The sequence below is a fragment of the Haematobia irritans genome, chromosome 5 (assembly GCF_050003625.1).
Source record: "Haematobia irritans isolate KBUSLIRL chromosome 5, ASM5000362v1, whole genome shotgun sequence".
In the NCBI taxonomy this organism is placed as follows: domain Eukaryota; kingdom Metazoa; phylum Arthropoda; class Insecta; order Diptera; family Muscidae; genus Haematobia; species Haematobia irritans.
In genome coordinates this window covers 63,331,782-63,341,876 of record NC_134401.1, presented here as the reverse complement: position 1 = coordinate 63,341,876, position 10,095 = coordinate 63,331,782, and the positions used below count along the sequence as shown (strand labels likewise).

The 10,095-nt window shown below is 36.4% G+C and overlaps 1 pseudogene; it reads left to right on the top strand.

Annotated features, from left to right (window-relative positions):
* Positions 1-472: 472 nt before the first annotated feature.
* LOC142239740 (uncharacterized) lies at positions 473-3,153 on the top strand (annotated as a pseudogene).
* The last annotated feature ends 6,942 nt before the right edge of the window (positions 3,154-10,095 follow it).

Here is a 10,095-nt window from a genome sequence, read left to right as displayed (position 1 = left end):
TTGTCAAACTGAATTATATACGTATTGGATCGATCTTTTTTGATTTAATATATACCACGTATGGACTTACATACAATTTAGAAGATGGTGTTAGGAGGTTTTAAGATACCTTGCCATCGGCAAGCGTTACCGCAACTTAAGTAATTCGATTGTGGGTGGCAGTGTTTAGAAGAAGTTTCTACGCAATCCATGATGGAGGGTACATAAGATTCGGCCTGGCCGAACTTACGGCCGTATATACTTGTTTCGGTTTAAACTTTTCATTTCATTTACTCCCCCAAAGAGAACTCAGCGGTTGGGAATTCGAATGCTGTGATTTCGTGTTGCTGTTTCGGGCATTGTTACAATTGTACTAAAATTGGTACATATTACATGTGAAAAGTACAGTGGTACTACAATGTCACATTTGGTACAATTGAAACATTTGTATTAATACTGCCCTCATTTGGATTGTAAGAAAAATGCTTGCGTAATGTTAGGATTCAGCTTGCGTTTCTCATTACGTTTGCGCAAACGTAAGCGTTTCTCATTACGTTTGCGCGTATTGCGTAAATATAGCACAGAAATTGTACGATGCGTTGAACTATAATCATAAGGTGAGTATTAAGTTCGAGTTTAGCCGCTAAAATCGCTAAAGTGAAAACTAAATCAGTAAGAAAAATGCGTGAAATTATACATATTTGTTGCAAATTTTATTATAACTTGATGGGGAAAAGCACAAAGCAAATTTTCACAAAGTTTGTATTCCTTTTAAAATCCTTTAAAAAAAAATAATCGTGAAAAATGACGATTTTAGCGGCTAAACTCGAACTTAATACCCAGTAGTAAAACGAACTACGACAGAACTTTACATTGGTTTTGATTAATTCGTTTAGAAAAACAAAACAATAAATGTCTTAAGTAAACCCGAAACACTTGTTTTGTATGAGAAATGGAAACTCTGTCAAAAAGACTAAAGTAAATGTTGTGCCTTTAGAGAAGAATGGAAAAAATTGTTTCCACGGTTGATTAAGATGGTAATAACAAAAAGAGTATGGCTTGTAATACTAATATAGCGGTAGTAGTTAACCATTTAAAACGACATGAGTCGTCCAACATCCATATCAAAAAACTTGGCGCAATGAAAGCAACTAAAAAAATAAGCAATTTCGTTGAAAACACACCGTGTACGGTATGGGAGGCAGCAAGAAAACTGGAGGTCAACCTTCCAGAACATGTTCTCTCTGGGTAAACTGGAAGTTAGTGTCACTCTTGGGTAAGATGTTTCCACACAAAAAGAAAAAAATGTTCACTCCATTAACACCCAGCATATAGCATTAGCCGACATTGAAAGTCTAAAGATATTTAAAAGTGATACAATTTCTAATTTTTGGCACAAAGTGGATAATACGAAAACTGAATTAGGTAGGTGGAAAGTTGTTTCCTAATATCTCAAGAATTTTCCGTGGTATATTTGTTGAAGGAAAGAAACAGACTGCAAGTGCAAACTGTCTTCAGTTTAATTGAATAGGAAGACTACTTGAAACTCATGTTGCTATGACTATAAAGTCATAGCAACAACATTTCGTCACCTCAATAAAACAATAGCGTATACGAATATACACCATTATTTTTTATTGCAGAATAAGAATCTACATAATCGATTCTAGATCTGGTCAAAATTTGGTAAAATTCTACTTCCACAAAGTTGGTCAAAATGTCAATTGAAAAAATAGTGTATAATTTCCCGTTAGAATATTTTCATTAATAAGTGCCTAAATGCAGGTATTGTGTTTTATATAGTTGTTTCTCTGAACATAATTTCGAAGAAATTATAAAAAAGTATACACAATTTTTATTATTCAAAACAAGACGGACGAAGAAGATTTCTCGGCAGGATCTTCGGACGAATATGTTGCAGATACAGACGAGGAGGCAGAATCAGGCGCTGAGTCGAAAGCATATGAATCAGATAAAGTTACTGCGGCAAGGGAAGACTACCATGAAGTAGACCAAGACATGGGGAGTCCAATTGCAGACGTAATTAATAACGAGGAGGCTGAGCTCAAGACACCTACTCGAAAGAGGAAGTTAAATCTGTACGGAACGATTTGTGTTATTCATGGTTAGTTTTATACATTTACGGTTAAATTAAATGTTGCAGATGTATACGCATGCATGGATGCAAAATAATAGGAAGAAGAAAAGGCAGTCCGGAAAAGCTTACGTGACTAAAAGAGGGAAATTAATTAAGGAGCGACTGCCGAAATCGCTGAACTGCAAATGGCGGCACAAATGCATGGTGCAGATTTGCAATGAAGAACGTATTGCGATCAATGCCGAGTTTTGGGAACTGTCGGACTACGCAAAACAACAAATGTACTTAAAGCAATGCATAGAAGTAAATAAATGCAAGAGGGCTCTTGTTGGTGGCTCCCGAAGAGCCAAGACTCTAAGATACAATCTGAGGTCTAAACAAGTATGCAAGCAATTCTTTCTGAAAACACTTAATATATCTGTTGGAGCCATTTCGGTTTTTATTAACAAAACTCAATGCCGTGAAGTTATGGATAAACGAGGGCACCATGGGCATCATAAAAAATGGATGAAGAAACAAGGAGAATAATTAAGGACCATATTGAATCGTTTCCGGCTGTGGAGAGCCACTATACTCTATCGAAATCAAAACGTCTATACCTTGCTTCTAATTTAAACATTTCAAAAATGTTTCAACTCTTTAATGCAAAGCATGAGGCCAATTTCATTAAGGAAAATGTATACAGGCGTATTTTCTGCAATGAATATAACTATAGTTTTCATAAGCCGAAGAAGGATACATGTTCCACGTGCGAACGATATCGTAACTCTGACAACAAGGAGATTATGCAGAAAGCATTTGATGAACATATTCAGAATAAGAAGAGAGCTAGAGAGGAAAAGGAGGCCGATAAAGGAGAGGCAAAAAGTAATAGTAAATTGAGGGTATTTACTTTTGACTTACAATCTGTTTTAACAAGCCCATGCAGCAATGTAAGCTCATTGTATTATTCAAGGAAGTTTGCCAGTTTTAACAATACATTTTTCGATCTTGCCTCGAAGGAAGGCTACTGTTTTTCCACAAAAGTAAACACTAGAGAAGGTTCAGTGGTTAAGGCTAGAAGTGCCCATATGTAATAGGTACTTTTAGTTAAATGTGGTATCACAATGGACTGAATAGTCTAAGTGAGCCTGAAATTTAATCGGGCTGCCACTTTAACCTATCTTAGTCTTTAGCCTGGGGGAAGTCGAAATTGCTTGGATGAGCCAGATGCAGAGTAATATATTCCCGAAGGTTAATATTAATTAATATTGTCTTTCATTAGTGTATTTTTTTTTTAATTTTAATTGAATTGCTCTGTAGTCAACGTGTTATTGAATTTCCAAAAATGACTGAATTATAAAACTGCATGAACATTCGTCAGGCAAATTAAAATACTTCATGATAAATGGCGCAAAAAATTTAAATAAAATAGTGTATACCATAGAAAATAAAATAGTGTATACTGATTTTCATATAGATTCTAAAATAAATAAAGTAGCCTATGTGACATCATGGCATTTTGAATGTTATTTAATTGCAATTAATGCACTTATAGATTAGTAGAATATCATCTACCAATGGTCTGGTTATTCCGCCACATAGTTAAGTTACAAGAAGTTGAAAACACCGATAATTTTCTGAAATATGACGGTTTTCCCAAAAGTATATTTTTACAAAAACTTCACGCAGAGAAGAAACATGATTGCCACAATCATATTCGAAGAGCAAAATAATATGATAGCAGCTATTTTTGCGGCGACCATGTAACATTTTAACCTGCAACCATGTTGGCTCAGTGAACATGGTTCTAAGAAAAATACAATTGTCCTCATCTAAAATGTTATTATATTGATAAAAAGAATTTTGTTTCCATTAAAAGACAATGGTCACGATCTAAAATGTTATGTTATTCGTCAAAAATGTTTTTCTTCTAGTTAAAAGAACATGGTCACAACCTAAAATGTTTTGATTTTTATGAAAAAACTTTTTTCGTCGTCGAAAAAAGGACGCCACTTGAGAAAAGAAAAAACAAAATCAACTTTGTTTATTTGTTTTTATTTATTTATAAACTAATTCATTGTTTATTTGTATTTATAATGTTGTGCAAGCAAACTTCACATATTTTTACACACTCTAGTTTGGTTCAATTTCAACAATAAGAAATCATTCCATATTTACTTCGTGCCCATCAAATGTACAAACACAGACATCATATAACTGCAAATAAAAATAAATTATACCATATGTCAAAATGCAGAACAAAAACCAGGTACATTTGTTTCAATTACACTTTCCTTTTTTGTATTCACATAAAACCACGTGCCATTTCTGAATAAATAAATTAACACAAAACACAATAATTCCGTATTCTCCGTCCATTCCAAGAAACAATCAACACACGACTGACGCGCAAAATGAAAATCGTGTGTACCTGCTCAATGTTTTTATAAAATTCTTGTCGCTGCAAAAAAATTAAAAAATTAAATGGTCACGAAAACAATGTACATGATCTTTATGGCCATGTAATGCTTGTAGACATATCTATACGTAAACTATAAAAATACTTTTTTCTTTGCAAAAAAGTAAAAAAAAATTGAATGGTCAGGTACATGATTTTCCTGACCATATAATGGTCTCAAATTCTATCATTTAAATAATAGAACATGTTTGCGGCATTTGAGAACCATTTAAATGCTTATTGCCAGCATATATTTTTCTCCGCTCGAAAATTATTTTTACAAAGACAAAATACATGGTTTTCGCGACAATTACATACTCTAAATAAGCATTAAATGGATGCGGCAACCATGTCCAAACATGTTTTTTCTGTGCGTGTTCAAACTCGATTTTCTCGAAACGACCAAAAAATTATACACTATTGTTTTATTGAGGGGACGATTTGAAGCTAAAAAGTACAATTTTTCATTTTTGTTGGCACAATTTAAAAAATAGGGGTTGAAACCCTGATTGTTGTTTCGGCTGCGCAATCAGCTGTAGCGGGGTAGAAGAAATGCGTTTTTGGACTTCCAGCAATATTTTGGAACAGAAATCCATAAAATTTGGACTATTCATCAACAAGATGGCTATCGCGTCAATAAGTCATTAACAGGTTGTTAGAGCAATTTATTATTTTAATCTAATTGATATTGAATCAGAATTTAAGAGGAACTCTATTGCTTCTGGATTTAAAAATCCAGCGTATTGTATTTCTTCAATACGCTCTTAAAATAGTAAATGACATAAACATCGAAATGCAAGCAAAAGAAGTTCGAATGCACATTTTCAGTCATCATGAATTTGTGCATCGTAAATGGCCCCTTAAGCTGCAGCAGAGATTACCCGTGCCGCAATTCGTGGCTTATACTTCGTCGGCTTTCGTACTCCTGTGGTGACATGGCCAGTTTGAGTGGCTAGGTCGTCTTCCTCTCCATGCTGCATGTTAGTCAGTCCTAAAGTGATTTCAAATTTTTTGGGTACTCCACTTAAGTTCAAGAGTAACGTAACATCTTCTCTTTTTAGTTTTCTCTTAGTTTTAGTTTCTCCATCTATAAATTTTGCCTTTTTCTCACTTATCGCCCATATCTTTGTCTGAGATTGCAATGACCTGTCTTTCGGAAGACTTATTGTTATTTTATTTTACTCGCTCCAAAATTATTTTTTTAATATCCACAATTGTGTCCTCTTCATAAAATTCTTCTATTTTGCCGATAGCCCTTGCTCTTCGCGGTATATATTTCTGTTCCAATAATGATGGTCTTCACCATGCGTACCGTGGGATTCTCGTTAGGCGAATAGAGGGAGCCACCGTGGTGCAATGGTTAGCATGCCCGCCTTGCATACACAAGGTCGTGGGTTCGATTCCTGCTACGACCGAACACCAAAAAGTTTTTCAGCGGTGGATTATCCCACCTCAGTAATGCTGGTGACATTTCTGAGGGTTTCAAAGCTTCTCTAAGTGGTTTCACTGGAATGTGGAACGCCGTTCGGACTCGGCTATAAAAAGGAGGTCCCTTGTCATTGAGCTTAACACAGAATCGGGCAGCACTCAGTGATAAGAGAGAAGTTCACCACTGTGTTTTCACAATGGAGTGAATAGTCTAAGTGAGCCTGATACATCGGGCTGTCACATAACCTAACCTAGGCGAATAGAGAGATGTGGTTTTGTGATCAATCTTATCTTCTTTCAATAAACTTTTAATTATGCTGCTATTGAATCTTGACAAAAATTAAGTTTCTATTTTGGTACTGTTAGATCATTCGAAAGCTTTTGACACTGTCCACTATCCGACCTTGTATTATAGACTCATCCACTTGTTTTCTTTCTCTGAATCTACTGTACGATTAATGTCTAGCTACTTGGGGAGCTACCGTGGTGCAAGGGTTAGCATGCCCGCCTTGCATACACAAGGTCGTGGGTTCGATTCCTGCTTCGATCGAACACAAAAAAGTTTTTCAGCGGTGGATTATCCCACCTCAGTAATGCTGGTGACATTTCTGAGGGTTTTAAAGCTTCTCTAAGTGGTTTCACTGCAATGTGGAACGCCGTTCGGACTCGGCTATAAAAAGGAGGTCCCTTGTCATTGAGCTTAATATGGGATCGGGCAGCACTCAGTGATAAGAGAGAAGTTCACCAATGTGGTATCACAATGGACTGAATAGTCTAAGTGAGCCTGATACATCGGGCTGCCACCAACCTACTTGGAAGACAGAAAGCAACTAACCGTTTCTGGTAAAAATGCATCGTCACAGATGGCAACAAAAAGGGGTGTTCCCCAGGGGTCCATACTTGGACCCTTGCTATATACGATGTACTCAAACCCAGAACATACCAACATAAGAATGTATGCTGATGATGTCCAGCTATATACATCTGCCACTACTGATACAATCGATAGGTGTGTAATGAATGTTAACAATGGATTGGGCGAATGGGAATGGCCTGGCTCTAAACCCCAACAAATCGAAGGCAATTTTGATTCATAAGAAGTCCACAAGTGAGGGCAATGTTAACATATTTCTGGGTAACTGCCAAATAGAACTTGTCAAGAAAGTGAAGAATCTTGGAGTAACTTTCAATGAGAATTTAACTTGGACTGATCATATTAATGCTTACTGCGGTAAAATATACGGTATGTTGCGTAATTTTTGGTATACTCAATCGTTTACACCCTTTCGTATAAGACTGCTGTTGGCCAAATCCTATGTTCTGCCTACTTTGTTGTATTGTTGTCAAATATTTTCTGGATGTAACACCACTGACTTAAAAAGAATAACAACCACGTTCAACAACATTGCCCGCTATGTCTTCGGATTGAAACGTTATGTTTTGCGAACAAAATTTTTGGTATTCCGTTTGACAAATACGTTCAACTCCGAACTCTGATATTCCTCCAAAAATTGAACACACAAAGCAACCATCGTACCTCTACGAACGATTAACATTCGCTAGATCCAACCGTGGTAACAATTTGATACAGACTCGACATAAAATAAATGCGACACATCTCTGGGATCAATTACCCAATCAGCTTCAACTTATATACAGCACAGCGCAGTTCAAGACGAATCTAACAAAATATCGAGGCTATTAAATAACAAAAAATGTATAAAAAACAATATTCTAATATTCAAATTTAGTGTCATATTATATGTAATTCATTATTCATTATTATTGTTATTGTTATTAGCTTTATTCAATTATCTTTCTACTTATTATATTTTGTTATAACATTACTGATTCTAATACTCATTATAAGATATATATCTTTTGTATTAGGAAAGCAAAATAAATAAATGAAAAATGAAATGAAAATGCACACCGTCATTAGTTAAGAAGACTTGAGGGCAATCGTAGCGCTACACTATTCGTTCCTTTAAAGCCCTCTGCACAGATATGGCCTGTCGAATGGAGAAGAGTTCCACTAAATCCACTATCGATCATGACCAGGAGTGATGAATTACCCTTCGTTGTATGGGAACACTGCAATGTCGGCAGTAGGACTTAGCACAAAATCGCAGCTTCTTTCATAGCTTTTAATGTCAAGTATCATTCCGGGACAATATTATTTTTCCTATATTCGCTTCGCTGTTTCGTGAAGAATATTCGGGTTTCTCTCATTCGGTACGTACAGCTTCTATTCAGGACTCGAATCGACTGGCCATTTCTATATATTTTGAAAACAGCTTCGACCTTATCTGGGCCGGCTTTTATGCCATTGACGATGATAATACGACCCATATAACGAATACTGGTCTTGCTGAACTCGCATGTCCCCATGTTGAATGATCATTTGCATTTGTTGCAGAATGGAAATTCTTGCCCAAAATTATAATATCATCTAGATGAATAAATACCAAAAGGAGCAGTTCTGACGAGATAATTCCATGTATGGTATTATCTGGTTCCATAGGTGGCGAGTCCGAGTGGGACTTGCCAATATCCGTTTTTATGTCTAAAGGTGATATTTTCGGTTCCCGAGCCGAAAAACTCATTATTTTCCAGTTAGTTTTTTGAACCAATTAATATCAACGGAAACAATGTTATGCAACCAATTCGTTGAAACTTTTCCATCCCATTTCATTTACTTTTAATTTACCGTATTGGTAGAAAATCCTAACATAGTACCCACCAGAATGAAGAACTTAATTTCGCTTCACGGTGATAGAGTTTATTTTCGCCAGAGGGAAGGCTTCTGGCCCACTTATAGCTTTATAGGCATTATAGTATAGTTTCTATTTGGCTAAAACAATAGCCGAGCTGTAAGGATTTTGGTTGTGTTACAAAGATCACTAATCCGTCAGGGCTTCATTCTTTTCTGCAGAAAGGAAATCTCCGGAGGTAAGTGTATTTAGGAAAGGTTTTATATTCGGAAGGTAATATGGGAAGGTGACGATTCTATTGTCCAAGGCAAGGGTGACATTCCTATGGCAGAAGAAAGCCACCCCTGATTTTAAACTGCAGTTTTGCAGTTGTAGGTTACATGGACGGCAAATATATCAACGCATTCTGGCATCAATGGTCTGCCATTTGTACCCCCTGTATATGCCTTCAGGAAAGGTTTTATATTCGGAAGGCAATATGGGAAGGTGACGATTCTATTGTCCAAGGCAAGGGTGACATTCCTATGGCAAAAGAAAGCCACCCCTGATTTTAAACTGCAGTTTTGCAGTTGTAGGTTACTTGGCGGCAAATATATCAACGCATTCTGGCATCAATGGTCTGCCATTTGTACCCCCTGTATATGCCTTCAGCCTTGATCAGTCGTCGATAAATAAATTCTTTGGCAGTACCAGAGATATAACTATATAGCCCCAATGTCAATCAGATAATCAAACTACCTGTCGCCAAGCACACTTTCACGAAATAGCGGTTATTGGTGTCACGTTGTCTCTTTTTCCTGGTTGTTTATGATGTCTGTCTTGACTATAGGTGGTCAGTCCGAAACCTTTCCTCACCGCAATTGGAGCAAAACAAGATTTTTGCACTAAAAACGGAAGTAACCCACTACCTTAAATCGCCAGCAATGGTTTTACCTATTGTACATAGTTCGATGCGGTGGTCACGGTAAAACTGTTTGCTTTTATAAAATGATTGTTCAAGTTCAAGTGTATGTCTTTTTAACAATAACAAGTATAAACTGCCGTAAGTTCGGCCAGGCCGAATCTTGTGTACCCTCCACCATGGATTGCGTAGAAACTTCTACGAAAGACTGTTATACACCATCGAATTACTTGGATTGTGGTATCTTAAATCGTTTTCTAAATTGTGAGTTAATCCACACGTGGTATATATTAGACAAAAAGGTATGTAAGTCTACAAATAATTACGAACCTATATGGATTTTGTACGGTACGTAGGGAGCCAGAATTGAAATATGGGGTCGTTTATATGGGGGCTATATACAATTATGAACTTGATATGAACCAATTTTTGTGTGATTGGGAATTGATTTATCTGAGGGCTATATATAACTATAGACCGATATGGACCTAGTTAGGCATGGTTGTTAACGGCCATATACTAGCACAATGTACCA